At 37.6% G+C, this 17865-nt stretch overlaps 1 pseudogene; it reads right to left on the bottom strand.

Annotated features, from left to right (window-relative positions):
- Positions 1–15656: 15656 nt before the first annotated feature.
- LOC147998275 (large ribosomal subunit protein uL23 pseudogene) lies at positions 15657–16135 on the bottom strand (annotated as a pseudogene).
- Positions 16136–17865: the final 1730 nt, after the last annotated feature.

Genomic DNA, 17865 nt, shown 5'->3' on the forward strand with positions numbered 1-17865 from the left:
GTTTATGTTGTCCAGCATTGGTGTGCAGGATTTTTTTTTTATCTTATTATATTTTGTCATGTTTTGTTGTACCCCTTCTAAACCTGTTCACTTCAAATGAGAGACAGAAGGGGGTGGATGTAAATAGGAGAAGGGCTGGGGGAAGGAACTGGGAGGAATAGAGGGAGGGGCACTGTAATCAGGATATATTATATGAGAAAAGAATCTATTTTCAATAAGAGAAACACAGTTGTTTGTTACTCTTATGAGTTTTGTGTCACTGCTTCACAGTTTGGTGAATTAAATTTGCACAATTGAAAAGAATAATGTATACAAATATATAATTATATTTATATACTGATAATATCTAATTACATTTATAAATATTCCATATAGTCGTAGAATATAAATTCTTTTTATAAATATAATTTATAAATATTATTGTTCCCTGAACATGTGGTTTGGATCTCGATCTTTATGATTGCAGTGTAGGTAGTTATTGATAGGGTATATTAAAATCAACTGTAATTATATAAATTTTTCTTTTTCAGTTCTTCTAGAATTTTGTTGTATAATTAAAAATGGAATGTACAAGGCAGAAAATTTTCAAATTTTCTTCGAAATGGGTGCACTTACCTTGCCATATCAAATATTTCAACTCTATTAGCTTAATGAACTATATAACCTTTATATAACTAGAGAGAAGGCTTTTTTCCTTATTTAATGAAAACTAAAACTTATTTTTTCAAAACATGAGTTGAATCCACTAAATGTGTCTATTTTATGACTACATTTTTATTAAAAGTAATATTCATTCTGGGTCATTTTAGAAATATTTCCTACAGCAACTCAAAGACTATGATCAGATTACTTTTCTTATGTTCACCAATACTAATGGAACAGTTTTTACTTATTATATTTTGAAATAAAAATTATACCCATTAACTATATATTTCTCTGTTTCAGTATCTTAGTTTGCACACACATGTGTATACTGTAGAGAGAAAGAAATATGGATTGAAATTGACTTTTCTGTCCACTCACTCTGTGACTTAGTAAACCTGTGGAGCCATGCACAAAAGTCCAGACTGGGAAGCAATTCAGCTTTTCCTCAGACTCCACATCTATTGAACAAAGACATACTTTTTAATGAGTCATTTTTAAAGTTCAAAAATGATTCTGTAATTGTTTGAAGGGTCCCTTTTAATCCCTTACTCTCTGAAGTTAAATATTTTCTTGTGTTCCTTACAACCTGCTGCTTGTTAATGTCAATGGTTTCCTCATTACTGCTGTCTTTTCTGTTGTTCTCATAACTCCTTTTGATTAAGTTCCAAGTGCTTGATTAGCTCTGATTAGCTTCTAGTCTATGTTTATGTGCTTAAAGAATGTGTGGAGAGACATCAAGGAAGAACCCTTTGGAGTTGTTACCATTTACCATGCCAGTCTTGGGTTGCCGTTATTTTAACTTCTTCAGTTCTTTTCTTTGCATTTTTCAATTATAATTTTTAAAAAATTGAAATTGTAATCAATTTACTATTATACTTGTATTATCCTTTTGATAGCCATTAGCAATGTATGTTCATCTGTTTATTTGATTTCTTATTTATTTTGTGACTCTGCGTATTTATTTACATATATGTGTATGAGTGTGTGTGTTCCTCTGTGCCATAGTATGCATGAGGATGTCAGAAAACAACTTGTGGGAATCCGTTATTTTCTTGCATTATGTGTGTTCTAAGGATTGAACTCAGGTCATCAGGTTTGGTGGCAGACACCCTTCCCTCTGGAGCCATCTCACAGCCAGCAGTTAACAACTTAACTATTGTCTTTGATATGTGCATAGTATGTTACAGGGGTGTATGCAGTTCTTTGATCCCTTGTGCAATTCTCTAACTCGTGTCTTCTTTCTGGATTCCCATAACTAATGCGGAGCATGGCTGATGTTTTATAAGCTTTTCAAGTTTTATAATTTCTTCTTGAAACTACTTCACTGTGAGTTCTGAGTGCCTTGTTCTGCTCAGAGACACCACTGCATTGTCACTATCTCTGTCTTTCAACAAAGGCTTTAGCATCAGCAATGAAGACCCAGAGCCCATGCCAACAGGGAACTGAGTATCCAAAGGCAGAATGGCTCTGTCCCTTTGTTCTACCTCTTCGGTGAGAAACTCAAAGACACAGTGGTAGGTACACTAAGGAGCTGACTTGGCTTGGCTCAGTCATGAACCAAAGGGACAGTTGGTGCCCCAGAAGGGCAGAACTGTTTTCTTTAACAATTAATGTTGTGGGGGCTGGAGAGATGGCTCAGTGGTTAAGAGCACTGACTGCTCTTCCAGAGGCCCTGAGTTCAATTCCCAGCAACCACATGGTGGCTCACAACCATCTGTAATGGGATCTGATGCCCTCTTCTGGTGTGGTCTGATGACAGCAACAGTGTACTCACATACATAAAATAAATAAATAAATATTTAAAAAACCAAAACAACAACAACAACAACAACAACAACAACAACAACAACAAAAAACAATTAATGTTGTAGGCCCAACAAAATATTCAGGTTTCCAGTTTCCCCAAATGTTAGTTTTGTAGGGAGCTAGCCATCAGTCCCATAAAGGGAATAGAAATGACTGGCGCATTTTCCTGGGAAAATGTGGAGATACAAAGTTTAGCATGACTTGCCTATGCTGTTGACTGGTGAGGCAAGTACTGTGGAAGCTATTTTAGGGAGTCTGAAATCAAACGGGATTTATTTTGCTGATATCATTCCTTGCACTCATTTCTGTGGCTCCTATGTCAATCTTGTCATTGTTTAGTCTTTACCACTTTAGTGGTTTTGATCATTGACTCATTGCTTCTTTGGAAAGGATCTTGCCTGTTGATTTTAACTGGGGTTGTCGGATTCCTAGGATAATATATTGTCATTAGGCCAATGTTTCCCTGATTGTTTTAGCCTGGACTTCTTGTGGTGATGTAGGATTCTGGTTCTGAGCTGTATGTACCTATCCATCCCTGCCTTTCCACTACCACTTGGTAACTTCTGGTCTGTCTATCTCCATAGTTTGTCTCTTCCAACATAGTATACAGTTAGACTCTTATCATATAGCGCCCTTTTCTATTGACTTTTTTTTACCTAATAATGTAAACTCAGTAGTCGTTGTCTTAGCACAAATAATACTTGGATTCTTTTGCAAATAATATTAATTTGTGTGTGCTTTGTCAGAGTATATAGATGTATATGCTGATGTGCATGTCTATCCATGTGAATGGTAAAGGTTGATTTTGGGTGTCATTCTTTATTACTTTCCACTTTATTTTTTGAGACAAGGTCTCTCAGTGAAACTGGAGAACACTGATTAGCCAGCAAACAGCTCAGATTCCTCCTGTCACCATCTCCCAGCACTGAGATTATAGATATGTGCTGCAGATCTTAGCTTGTTATCTGGATGTTTAGGCTCTGAACTTGTGTCCTTGTGCTTGCAACCCAAATGCTTTATCCACTGAGCCATGTCTGTATCCCTTAAATTTCTTTTCCTGTAATAGAGCTTGGCACACATTGAAATATGTAACAAAACCAACAATCATAAATAAACCTAACAAAACCAAGATCATATATAAAGTTGTATAATATCACTGACATTTATCTTTTGAATACAAACATATAAATATCTGTCTTCTTATAAATATGATACGTGTATATTATTTCCCTAACATGATTTTCACTTGTCTTATGAATACACCAGTATAATTTTATCATGATTTTGATTTAATATTTAGAATACATAAGAGTTGCATAGTTCAAATTCAAATGCTATAAAATGATGAATGTTTGAGTGACGTATCATCATTCTTATCAATGTTCTCTTTTTAATTAGTTTCTAGTCTTTTACTTTACCTTTTGTGCATATTGCCACCACTTCAAAATAAATACAAGCACAAATATTACAAAATTACATTTTACTTCGCTTTCCCTCATCTTAATAAGCAATACATGACATTCTATATATGTTGTCTTATACATTTTTTGTGTTATACATTTTTGTTCATGTCACAATAAATCTTTTAGTTTTGTCTTATAGATACAGAACTTTTTACCTAAATAGGAACATAGTTTTCAACATTAGATCTTTCCAATATTTTATTAAACATTATGGTGCAATAAACATCATATTTTTAACATATATATATATATGTATATATATATATATATATTATCCTAGAAGGGGTCCCTACAAGCTGCATTTTGTAGCATCAGTTCTTTTGGATGTATATATACTGCAATCATAATTTAATTGTATATTCCTCTGAGGCAGGAAACTTTAGTTAGTACCCTATGATACCAAGGATATTATCATATTCATATAGGAACCCAATTCATATACATTGGCTGTAGGGACGAATTTTGGTCTAAGGATATTGCCTTACATTACTATAAGGATACAAAAAGAATTATACTTCTTAGCCTGGGGCTGTAGAAGAAACCTCTAACTCAGAGGCAGCTATCAATGGTCACCACTGTCATAAAAGTAATAAAGAAACACTGGATTCTAGGGTACAGGAAGTGAGTGGCGAGAACTAAGATAGTACTCTGCTCACCTCTTCCAGTGGCATCACAATCAGACTGACACTAGAGAAGAGAAATCAAGGCCTATACCAGGAATCTAGACAAAAACCCACCATTGATACACACAGATTGTCACCAATTTAGAGCTGTTCCTTCACTTATAAAAATGACATATGCATGTCCCTTTTGTGATTTATAAATTCTCATAGGGAGATGGTTGGCTGGTTATAATGCTGATGCCTAAAGAAGCAATCTCCTGATTACATTAAATCCTGCAATCTTTAGCACCCAGCATAGAAATCAAATGAACTAAGTAGAATGGTGTCAGAGGCATGCCATGAATATGTTAGAGTATGCTCAAAAGGAGGCACAGGCAATGCGTGTTTCTGTGGCCAAGATTTTCTTAAACATCTAAAATAATCCCGATATCTTACTGAACGCATGATAACATACAGAAGCTCATCCTAGAAAACTCATCAAACAGGGTGAACAAGTTTGAGAGCAGCTTGCATAAAAAAAAAAACCCACATTGCTTCTTGTAGACTTGTGTACTAAATGCTATTACTGGCATCCCGTTATGGACTGGAAATGCTCAAGTATTGCTGTAGCTTTAAGTGGCAAAGAGACTTAGATGGTGTTTTGTACCAGAGGCATATGGCCAAATTTCATTTGAGAGATGTTTTATCAATACTTCCTCCATTGTTTGGGAAGATTGAGAAATGTGGAGGCAGATTAAAGTTTCTTCAGAACTGTTTAAAGCTCTGTAGTGCTTTATGAGTGCTACCTGGGAAAGGGTGGTGCAGGATGCCGAGATGTTTCAGCAGAACTTTCATTGTTGGATGTGCCTTCGGGTGTCTGATGGTTGAAAAGATCCTAAGATATGGAAGGTTACAAGTTAGTTCAGTGTTTGAGAACTAGATTCTTTCAGCTCACACAATGATCATGCAATGTTCTTTCATACATATGGGGACAATCATAAACAATCAAATCTAATAAATGTTTGCTATTCTTTAACAATTAAATTAAAAAAAAACAACAACTCAAGTGTTTCTGGCAAGCTCATTTTTCTTGTAAATGCTGTTGAGAGGAAGTTGGCTTGTTGCCATTGGCCCTTTCACCTTAATCAAGGTTATGTAAATTCACGAAGGCTTACAAAATAACATTATAGGTCTCTTGGCTTTCTCTGCTACTTTATTTTGACTACAATTGCTCGTTTATCTCCATTGCTGATTAACTGTGGGTGTTTTCTTAAAACTGAATTATCCTCAAAGACCCTTAAGCTTTTCTCAATTCCACTATTTCTGTATGGTTACCGAATCAGTCTTTATGCCGTATTTCACACCTCTTCCTGTTTTATTTCTTTTTTTTTTTTTTTGGCCTTTGGAATACCATTCAAACTCCTTCCCTAAGTCTCACTGTTTGATATAGATCCTAACATATTCTACTCAGCCATCTAGTGATATTATTTCTACAGTTGAACACGTGACACTTAGGGAGTAAAAAGAAGTTCCAGCAGATAATAGCTCAACAGTGTACTGTCCTAGCTTACACCCCACCTGACTGCCACTGCCATTATTCCATATGTCATCTCTGACATGGGTCCGAGGTTACATTGGTGATTGACAGATCTTCCAGGGAAGAAGAACATAAATTTAATATACTGAAGCATCTATTAATGCGTGAATTAATAGAAAACTAAAATTCCTTGATATTGATATTTTATAGCAGTTCACATATTTTCACTCAAAGTCTGAATGTTTTCTATATAGTTTCTGGAGTACTTCTTATAGAAACCTACCCAAATTCTGTTGTAGGCTTATAATACAGCAAGAGTGGAGTAAGACAGGCTCAATTACTAGAAGTTACAGGAAGGTTGCTTGATTTTGAGACACAGTCTCTTTTTAGCCCATGCTGATTTGGAAATTGCTATACAGCTTATACTAGTCTCAAACTTACACCGAATCTCCTGCTTTAACCTCTTCCATTATAGATATATGTCACCACACTGCAGGAGCTATGGTCTTCTTGAGAAATAAGTTGCAGATGGAAGCCATCTTAATATTTGAAGGACTGTTTTTGAATTAACTAAACAACTGAACATTAGTATAAAAAAAAGACATTTTAAAAGCCACACTGCACTGTCTTTACTGCCTAGGAGCCATATGAGTAGACAATCATAGTGGTGTAGTTAATGCCGTGATACTGCACTGTGGCTGCACAGACATCAGAAACCTAACCTAGTTCACACTGATAATGATCAGGGGCAGTTTTCAGTTACTCTCTTTATCTTAGAATCTTTTGAGATTATTTTTTTGTTATAAAAAAGAGTCAAATGTTTATTGCACCCTTAGTTTAAGAAGTATGTAAGAACATAAAACACAGTTTAGAAAAAGAGTCCATTTAAAATGGTCAAAATAACTATTATTTTTGTTTGCAGGGAGCCATCAGACCACAAGCATGAGTCACCAGACTTAGTTAAAAGTATGTATGTGAAAAGTTCACAACAGACTTCACTATTAGTGACGTCAGAGTAAGATGCTTGATTTGGGTAGTACTGAGTGTCTACGTTAGTCCCTTTCCTTTTGTTCAGGTACTTTTTGATTTTTGAAGGAGAATGCAATTGCATTCTTAATCTTTTTTGTTGAGTTCCTGGAACTCAGACCAAGGTTTAGTTCATTGTAGATTGTGGAGATATATATGTCCTAACAATGTTGACACTGTTTCTAGTAGTTAGGTGAGGTAATGGATGACTTAGCTAAATTCTTGGTGCATCTTGTGAGTCTTTTAATTGAAAGTACATTAGAATAAATTAGATCATGGAGGTGAAAGTACTAATCCAAACTTACTTTCTGTTGCTATGATAAACACTGTGATCAAAAGCAACATGGAGCAGAAAGGACTTATTTAAGCTTACACCTTATAGTCCATCATGGGCATAAATCAGGGCAAGAACTCGAGGCACAAACCTGAGAGCAGGAATGGAAGTAGAGACCATGGAGGACTGCTGCATACTGGCTTGCTCTCCATGAGTTGCTCAGCTTGCTTCCTTATACAACACAGGCCCATCTGTTCGAGGGTAACACCATTCACCATGTGCCCAACCTTCTCACATCAATCACTAATAAAGAAAATGTCCCGCAGACTTGGCTAGAGGTTAGTCTGATGGAGAAATTTTAACTGAGGCTTCTCTTTCCAGATAACTCTATCTGTGTCAAATCATCAAAACAAACAAACAACCTAACCAGCCCAGTTCTTTACAGAGTTTAATGTAAAATGTTAATTATTGTTATTGCTAATTGAGTAGAAATACTTAGCAGGGATTTTGAAATGAATTGCATATCAGCTGAGATCACATGATTAGCAATAGGAATTTAAGTGATACACACAGAGAAAGCAATTAGAACTGTCCTAATAGGTCAAATGAAAACTAAACAGAAAATAAGACAAGGTTGAAAATAAGGTGGTGGTTAAAGTGTACAGGTGGTACATTCTAATAACTAGAATTAACTGAGGGGAGAAAGAATTGCTAGAGATCAAAGAGGAAGCCCCTTTATGTAATCTATAGATGAAAACAGGAAGCCCTCTAAAGAGAGGCTGGTGAGCATCATGTGCCAAGAATTCAAAATGACAGAAAACTGAGAAGAGTCTGTGGAAATGACCAGCAGCAGGATTATAATGGAAGAGACCAGCTGCACTTGAGGTCACTGCCAGACGCTGCAGGAAGATGGATCACTGGGAGAAACAGGAAGGGAACTCTGCTTCTTGGGGACTTTTGAAGGAAAAGTGCACTTTTTTTATAGTGAGTGTGCTTGACTAAAAGGAGTCCATTAAGCTGGTTATGTTGTAAAGTGATTATCAGGACAAACATGACATTCTTTGGGATATTTTCTGGAGCTTGGGAGATATGACATGGAAGAGGAGTATTCTACTTTTCTGTGACTGTAGTTTGGAATGCTGTCTCCAATAAATAGTCTTGCAATGAGGTGGGGGAAATGCATCAATAGCTGAGATTTGAACAATGAAATTAGTGTTTGTTTTATTTCTTCTGGTTATTTGCCAAATCTTTTTTTCCTTGATATTTTGGCCCTCTATTACTTTTCATTTTTTTCTGAATCTTTTTTCTCTTCCCACCTAGTTTCCCAGTGGGAACCTCGAGAAAAATGATACTTGGCTCCTCCATCGACCCTTACTAGTCATTAGCAACTCAGGAGGAGATGGAACCTCTGGGCATCTCCTTTATCTACATCGGAAAGTTCCCATAGCTCCTGTGTACTCATGGTTGCAAAGCCAATGTCATGTTGGGATGGCAGCATTTTGTCACAGTCTTCTCCATTTTTTGGCTCTTAATTCCTTCTGCCTTCTCTTCTGTGATGTTTTCTGGGCCTTTTTGGGGAGTGACAATATAGATATTCTATGATGTGTGTCTATATTAACTGTCACCCTCTGCAAAAGAAGCTTTTCTGCTCCACTACTTGTCCACGTATATAAACACAGGCATTTAGAAGGTAGTTCATTCAGTACACAATGTTAGTATATTATTTCCTTAGCTCCATGCTCTCCAGAGGTATTAACTTTTGATTGGATTCGTAGTACCTTCCATGGAGCAGGGCTCTCATCTAATCACAAAAGTGGTTGAAAATAAGATAGTGGTAGGCTGGAGAGATGGCTCAGCAGTGAAGGACACATTCTCATGGAAGATCTCAGTCCAATGCCCAACTTCCACGTGGTGACTCACAACTATCCATTATTCCAGTTCTGGGGATCTGACACCCTATTTTGTCCTCTGTGGGCACCATACATGCATGTGCTCCACAGATGCACATGTGAGTAAAACACTCAAACACATAAAATAAGTAAATCTTAAAAAAGAAAATATTAGGCACAGGAGTTGGGTCATTTAATTTAATGAGATAAACAACTGGCACGACTACTGTCAAGTAACATACATCTGCGAAAGTTAGACATCAAACACTCTCTGTGTATTATTCAACGAGTAATACAAATTTAATTTCATGTGTGTTATTTTTCTTTGCTTCTTTGCTTGTTTTTATTTTGTTGTTTTAAAACAGAGTTTTATATAGCCTTAGCTGTCCTGGAATTTGTCCTGGATAGCCTCAAACTCACAGAGATTTGCCTGCCTCTGCCTCCTGAAGGTACTATGTCACCATAATTAGCTGGTTTTTGAGAAAAGTTCTTTGCTTTGCAGTGTAGGATGGCCTTGAATTCCTTATTATTTTGCCTGAACTTCCCAAGTATAGGGTATATAGATTGTCACAGCATCTTCTCCCAACATTTCTTCTAATATACACAACAGATTTCCTTCATTAAAGACATTTTAGGAAGTTTAAAAATGCCATTTCTCGTCTGGAGGTTCCTCAGAAAATTGGACATTGAACTGCCTGAGGATCCAGCTATACCTCTCTTGGGCATATACCCAAAAGATGCCCCAACATATAAAAAAGACACGTGCTCCACTATGTTCATAGCAGCCTTATTCATAATAGCCAGAAGCTGGAAAGAACCCAGATGCCCTTCAACAGAGGAATGGATACAGAAAATGTGGTACATCTACACAATGGAATATTACTCAGCTATCAAAAACAATGACTTTATGAAATTCGTAGGCAAATGGTTGGAACTGGAAAATATCATCCTGAGTGAGGTAACCCAATCACAGAAAAACACACATGGTATGCACTCATTGATAAGTGGCTATTAGCCCAAATGCTTGAATTACCCTAGATGCCTAGAACAAATGAAACTCAAGACGGATGATCAAAATGTGAATGCTTCACTCCTTCTTTAAAAGGGGAACAAGAATACCCTTGGCAGGGAATAGAGAGGAAAAGATTAAAACAGACACAGAAGGAACACCCATTCAGAGCCTGCCCCACATGTGGCCCATACATATACAGCCATCCAATTAGACAAGATGGATGAAGCAAAGAAGGGCAGGCTGACAGGAATCGGATGTAGATCTCTCCTGAGAGACACAGCCAGAATATAGCAAATACAGAGGCGAATGCCAGCAGCAAACCACTGAACTGAGAATAGGACCCCATTGAAGGAATCAGAGAAAGAACTGGAAGAGCTTGAAGGGGCTCGAGACCCCAAAAGTACAACAATGCCAAGCAACCAGAGCTTCCAGGGACTAAGCCACTACCTAAAGACTATACATGGACTGACCCTGGACTCTGACCCCATAGGTAGCAATGAATATCCTAGTAAGAGCACCAGTGGAAGGGGAAGCCCTGGGTCCTGCTAAGACTGAACCCCCAGTGAACTAGTCTATGGGGGGAGGGCGGCAATGGGGGGAGGTTGGGGAGGGGAACACCCATAAAGAAGGGAAGGGGGAGGGTTAGGGGGATGTTTGCCCGGAAACCGGGAAAGGAAATAACACTCAAAATGTAAATAAGAAATACTCAAGTTAATAAAAAAAATGCCATTTCTCTGAAGCAATCCATCTTGCACATGATGATAGTTTAAGATTTAAACTTTGTCATTATTTCTTCAAGTTTTGAACTATAACACCCTAGATTGATTCTTTAATGTAGTTTTTATATATTAGGCTCTGCCTGAGTAGGTAGATGCAGAGAGAATGTTTGGGGAAGGGGGGTCATGGGAAAGAGTGCTATGCCTGATGTTCAATAAAACAACTAAAAATAAAAATCCCACCAAGCTTTAGAAATGTGTAGTCAGTTCAAAGATAGCAAAAGTGTCAAATTAGAATAGTTCAGTGATATTTAGTCTCTGTAGGAGCATACTGTTTCATAGCATTCATGAAAAATGAGTAAGAGAATAGTGATTTTAACCATTGTATCTTGTCACTACAACTTGAAAGATAAGACTACAAACTGGTGGTTTTTTTTTTTTAATCTTACTTTGTGTCTTAGGAAATAAGGCATTTTTTGAGTTTATGTCTGGAAAAGAACTGCTTTTATCTTCCAAGTTACAATGTCCTTATGAATAACCTTGATTCAAATACTGCAAATCATTCAAGTATTCAAGCAAATAAGTTTGAATTGTATGTAATGGTATAGTTGCATATTTATAGCACTATAAATGTATTTACCCATTTGGTATAAATCATCATCCTTGACCTCCCTGCTAGGTTTTATTTCCTGCTATTTTCCTCAGTGAAAATGTGGTTTCTCCTTACTCCTTAAGCATGTTAAAATTGCTTTGTTTTCAAGCTCCTGCATAAGCCCTGCTTCTTCCTAAATACTCGGGCCACATGGTCCTCTCTTTTTCTGACTGCCTATCATTTCAGAAGTTACACTGAAAAGAGTACACAGCTCTCACTTATACAGACTCTAGGAGACCATAAAATCTAGAACCACTCTTAGCCCTTTCTGTTGGCCAATTTATTTAATATTTCTGAGCTTTGTTTCCTCCTATGTAAATGAAGTAGTGGTAGGATTTATGTGCCACTGTTAGTGAAGAGAAAATGGACTAATACCTAGAAATCACATCGATTGATGCTAGCACACAGCAAGTGTTAGTCACTATAATGTATAGAAGTACCTGGTCTCTAATGGTGAGATATTTTGCTTACTTAGATTACTGATGATTGAAAAGGCAAGACCACTCCAAAGCAGCTACAAACTCGAGCTTCCAACTAAGCAAAATGAGACCCCTAAACATTAGAGGCTCCATTGTTTTTAAGAATGCAAGTTCTTACCAATGCTTGCTAGCTGAGTGTGATCTGAATCTTTATCCTCACTCTAACAAGCTTATTGAAGAGTGCTGTCTAAGCACCCTTCATTTGTATCATCATTTCCTGGGATGTGCTATGACTTTACAGACTGGCATCCTTTGCTCAGTAGGCTCACTTCTGGAGTGGGCAGAATTGTAAAACTTAGAATAAAAGAACCCACAAGCTAAGCAGTGAGGTTTGAATTTCACATAAGCGGGAAGAACTTTTGTGTAAGTTCATGTTTAAATTATTTATCTTAAATTCCAATTTACTTTGATATTTTCTCCAAGAATTACATAACTGTTGTTTATTCTGATGCTTTCATTTGTAAGGCTAAAGAATGGAATCTTATGATATAAACTGAAAGGGGGACCCAGGGCTATAGGAACCCAGGCACATGGATCTCATCACCTGTTTTGTAGCTAAATAATTCTAAGAGAGTAAGCCATGAGTGAAAAAGGCTGTCTCATCCTGGGCTCATCTGCCTCTCTTTTTTGGGAAGCAAAATTATATGCTTTCTTAACTTTAGTTGTAAATTATTTACTGTATAATATAAGCAACATATGCTTGATAGAGAAGATTCGAGAAATACAGATGGTATAAGGACACAAAGAAGAAAATTAAAGCCACCCACAGAGTGGAAAATCAAATTAAACTTTAAACATATTATTTGGTGTCTTAAACAGTTGAGGCATTCACATAATTGAAAAGTAAGTATGCATACACAATTTAGAGTATAGGTGCTAGAGAGATGGCCCAGTGGTTAGGAGCACTGGGTGCTCTTGTAGCAGACTTATGTTTGATTCCCAGTACCCATATGGCAGGTTACTGGAACTCTAGTTCCAGGGTATCTGACCCCTTCTTTTGACCTTTAAGGGTACCAGGAACCCATGTGGTACACATACATATATGCAGGTTAAAACTCATACATATAAAAAGTAAACTAACTTGAAGTCTTTAATCCATGGAAGTCAGAACAGGAACCAAGACACAAATCTGGAGGCAGGAGCTGATGCAGAGGCCATGGAGTAGGGTGCTACTTACTGGCTTGCTTGAGTCACTTCCTTAAAGCACCCAGGACCACCAGCCCAGGGGTGGTATTAGTCACAGTGATCTAGCCTTTCCCACATCAGTTAAGAAAATAACACCATAAGCTTGCCCAGAAGTTGGGAGCACAAAGGTTCTTGCACTCGCAGATGAGTTCTGGCGAAACCAGAAATGTTAATCATGCAATGTTGTCTCATCAATGAAAGAATATATAACCTGTTCTCTGCCTAGAGGCTGGGAATTGAGCCTCGGTGACATTTGCGCTTTGTAGGGCCAGGCCATACCCAGCTCTCTCAACCTTCTCCAAGGAGAACCAGAGGTGGCTAAAAGTCAGGGTATCTGTATGGCCAGGGGCTTCCCCAGGCTCCTAACACCAGGAATCGAGATAATTAACAGTCTAGGTGACCACTGTGCTATCTGTATGACCAGGGGTTCCAATAAACAGGACTGGAGGTTGCTAAAACCTGGATGACCTCTATGTTATCTGTTTGACCTAGACCATACCAGATCCTCCCTCAGGTCCTTAAGAGAACACATGCAGACTATCTATAGAACCCATCTTCGTGGAAGACATGGCATGCACTTTGAGTATAGTTCCAAAGAAATTGTGCCTCTTTGTGCCCAAGGCATTGCTTTGCACCAGGAAATATTTTCCCAGATTGTACTGTACTTACATATGTCTAAAATCAACTGCTTGGTGTCAGGGTCTAGAAATGTCAAGCTTCTTCTTGCCTCACTGGGATTGCTACTGTACTGGCCATGCCATTTGCAGAGACCCTGCACACTGAGAGGTCAGTCAATGTGTGTGTGTGGGGGGGCAGGTTTTCAATTGACCCTCTCTCTTCTAAAATAATTCTGTGTCAAGTTAATATAAAACTAGCCAGCACTGGTAGAATGCTCTGGGTTTTATTACTTTCTTATCTGATTTTTTGCGTTGTTTCGTTTTTCTATAGATTGATATGACTTGAAATTTGCTATGTACCTCATACACCTTGCACTAGCCTCAAACATTTGACTTCCTGCCACAGTCTCTTCAGTTCTGGGATTACAGGTAGGCGCCGCCAAACAGAGCCTTACTCAGCTCTTTTTTGACTTACCATTATTTCATGACTATATCATGGTAGTATGTAAAATGCTTCCTCATCTTTCTGTTTAAATGTAACCTTTTCCAGCTCATGCATTTACTTCGATTTACTTAAGCAATTCCATATTGTTGGCAAGTTAACTGGGGAATCCCTTGGTTTCTGGATCTTCCATCACCACATCAATTCATGTCTCATTTTACACTATCTTACTCTTTATTGGGAAACAAAGGATTGGAGACTTCAGTTTTTAAAGCCAATCTCAGAATGTCTCCTGTGTTGTTTTAGATGTGCAGATAGATGTCCCACAGACTGGTCATTAAGAAAATTGTTCTCATTGGTTAGTGAGGACATAGGTGAGTAATGGGGCCCAAGGGTTTTATCCTGGACGTAGAACTAATCAGTGATGTTTTATTTTATTTAAAAATTCTGCTAAGAAAACAACAAAATATAGAACATTCTACCTCTGCTGCTTCGTATTATTATTTTCTCCATTTTTAAAGAACACAAATGAAGAAATAGGCCTATTGTAGTGTTCTTAGTTGTATAATGTGGTCTTACTCCATCAGAGAATCCATGACTTCTGGGTGTTCAGGATCTATTTCTCATCATTCTTAATTACACCCTCTGAGTATTTTGTGAGGTTATAAAACTTGTTTGGTTTTAAATCTGTATAAAATACTTTCTGAAGTGGATTGACAACTCAGATGGAACAAAGGTTGCTAGATAAGAGACACAGACGATAGGACACAGGCCAATAGTCTGTATGTGTGTATGTGTGTATGTGTGTATGGACGTGTGTGTGTGTGTGTGTGTGTGTGTGTGTGTGTGTGTGTGTGTGTTAGGAAATTTGTTGCTAATGTCACAGGATAAGCAACTAGGAGAGCTGAATTGCAAGGATTTGAGAGAAGTGTGCAAAGACATTTTTAGTTTTCTTCATAGCTATGCTAGGTGTGGATACTCCAGGTACAATTTATCTGTGATGCGGAACTCATTTGGGAATGCTTCTCTAATTTCTGGGATTCAGCATCCTTTTATAAATCATTAATTTGACTGACAGCCATGACAGATCTTCTTACTATGTCATCATCTCCAGGCTGTAGCCTCAATTTAAAAGAAAGACAAAAATATGAAAAGCTATGATGAGACTTGCTATCCTTAATGCTTTTACTTATGCTCCTTGGGCCCTCTTCCTTTCCATTCAGGCTTCTAATGGTCCTGGTCCTAGATTTCATATATCCTTTTTTATGGTGAAAAGGAGGGTATATTTAGAGTTACCCATCTGGACTCAGTTTAGATAATCCCAAACTTGTTGGCAACATCTAGAACATCATAATCAGGATCCAATCAAACATATGCCTTCTTCTCTCTGTCAGGCCTTATTAGAGTATTGACTTTGGCCACATCAATGTTGTAGAGTTTCTTCAAGGCCTGTTTGTTATGGTGCTTGTTGGCCTTGATATCCACATTGAACACAAGCGTGTTGTTGTCCTCTATTTTCTTCATGGCTGACTCAGTGGTCAGTGGGAATTTAATGATAGCATAATGTTCAATCTTGTTTCTCCTGGGTGCACTCTTTTAAGGATATTTGGGCTGCCTCTGGAGTCACAGGGTCTTGGGCTTCTGGAAACTGGGTGACTTGCCAACGTGATCTTGTTTTTGTGGCTGTGGATGCCTTTCAGCCCTGCCTTCTTAGTTTTCAAGGCCTTCACTTTGGCTTCAGCTTTGGGGTGGGGTGGGGTAAGAGCTTCCTTCTTAGCTTTCAGCATCATCTTGGCGAAAAGTCTTTATATCTCTTAATCCTTGAAGCAGGACTTGGAAGTCTTAATTATTCTGTGACCTTTTATTGGCTTTTGTGTGGGAACAATTATTAGTTTATGGGTCCCATCTCAGATGAGTTACTCATCTAACTCAGACAAATTGGGAGAGAAGGGTTCCCTATTCTGAGCTTGTATTTCTGGGTAAAGTCTCAGTTAATGGGGAAACAAGGCTATAGATAGTAAGCAGGAACATTGGTTGTCCCTCAATCCTGAAATTAGAACAAGATATTTTCTCTCATTTAAAGAAAGTAAAGTGTCACAAGAAAAGAATAGTCAGAGTCTTGTATGAGACATTCCAAGGCTTTTTACTTGAACAAGAGAAGCTTGGCTTAGAGTTTAAGATAAGTTCAATTGGGCTGAGGTCAGCTGTGGGTCTTGCAGAGCCTTACAGATTCTGGGAAGGAAGAGGAAGAAGGGTATTAAAAACAACATCCTCCACCCCTTGGTTGTGAAGAGGAGTTTCTTCCTCTTCTGCTTCAAATTTATGCTTTGACAAATGCAAAATTAAACCACAACATCTTTAATATATTTTAAAGGTCTCTCAATCAAAGGCAAGACACAGGCTCTGTCTGTGTGTGTGTGTGTGTGTGTGTGTGTGTGTGTGTGTGTGTGTTAGAGCACTCACTCACACATGAGTGTGCCTGTGTGAAACAGGGACTGCAAATTATCCATTTGTGGTGACAATGCCCCTCTGTCCTTTTCTCTCTTTATTTCTTATTTTTTACTTCTTTCAAGTACCTAAAGAGATGCTTTATATGATTCTTAAACTGTTAAAATACAAACCCTGCCAAGACCTTGTTGAGCAATTTAGTTTCTTCTGTCATTGTATCTTAAAAAAATTCCTTAGACCTCATTTAAGGATAAACTCCAAGAAATCTCCAGTAAGGTTTAAATAGAATTAATTTATTTATTAAGTTTTTGAGACAGGATGGTCTCACTACATAGCTCCAGCTGGTCTGGAACTTGCTATCACCTTAAACTTGTGATCTGCTTGCCTCTGTTTTCCAAGTGCTGGGATTATAGGTATGCACCATCAATGGCCAGCACAAATAATTTTCTCTTTATTTTATGTCTTAGAAACTATACAAGATGGCTAAAACATCTCACATGTTGAATAATCCAAAGAGAGAAGGATGGGTGGAGACACTTCCTCATGGAAGCAACTGACATCTATAAAGGCATACAGGATATGTATGTGTCCCAAAGTTCTCTGACGGAAACAACCAGAAATTAATAATATTTTATATTAATGAGATTAAGTTAATCAGACACAAAAGGGCAGTTTAGGAGAAGTTAAAAAGCAAAGTCATAAGGGAACCTAGCTTTGCAGAGAGATGTACATTATACAGACATGTCTGAACCTCTGTCACCGTGTTTTTAAATTTGAAAGCACCAATAGAAAGAAAGACATGTTAGCAAACTTGGGGATTTTGTTGATATACTCACATTATAATAGACAGAAGAGTAGGCCCTTGGGTGGAATATATACTTTATTTGCTCCTAAGGTTATAAATACTTGATTACAACACTTACTCATCCATTAACTTAGCTAGCATACAGAGTAGCTCAGATGACAGAGAAGAAAACATTCCTAATGAGCCAAAACAAGTGAATTCTACCTTCAACAGTTCCTAGTAAGAGTGACCTTTGGGCAGCTGCTTCTCTTTTTCATTTCTAACTCA

The sequence above is a fragment of the Rattus norvegicus genome, chromosome X, assembly GCF_021556685.1.
Source record: "Rattus norvegicus strain SHRSP/BbbUtx chromosome X, alternate assembly SHRSP_T2T, whole genome shotgun sequence".
In the NCBI taxonomy this organism is placed as follows: Eukaryota; Metazoa; Chordata; class Mammalia; order Rodentia; family Muridae; genus Rattus; species Rattus norvegicus.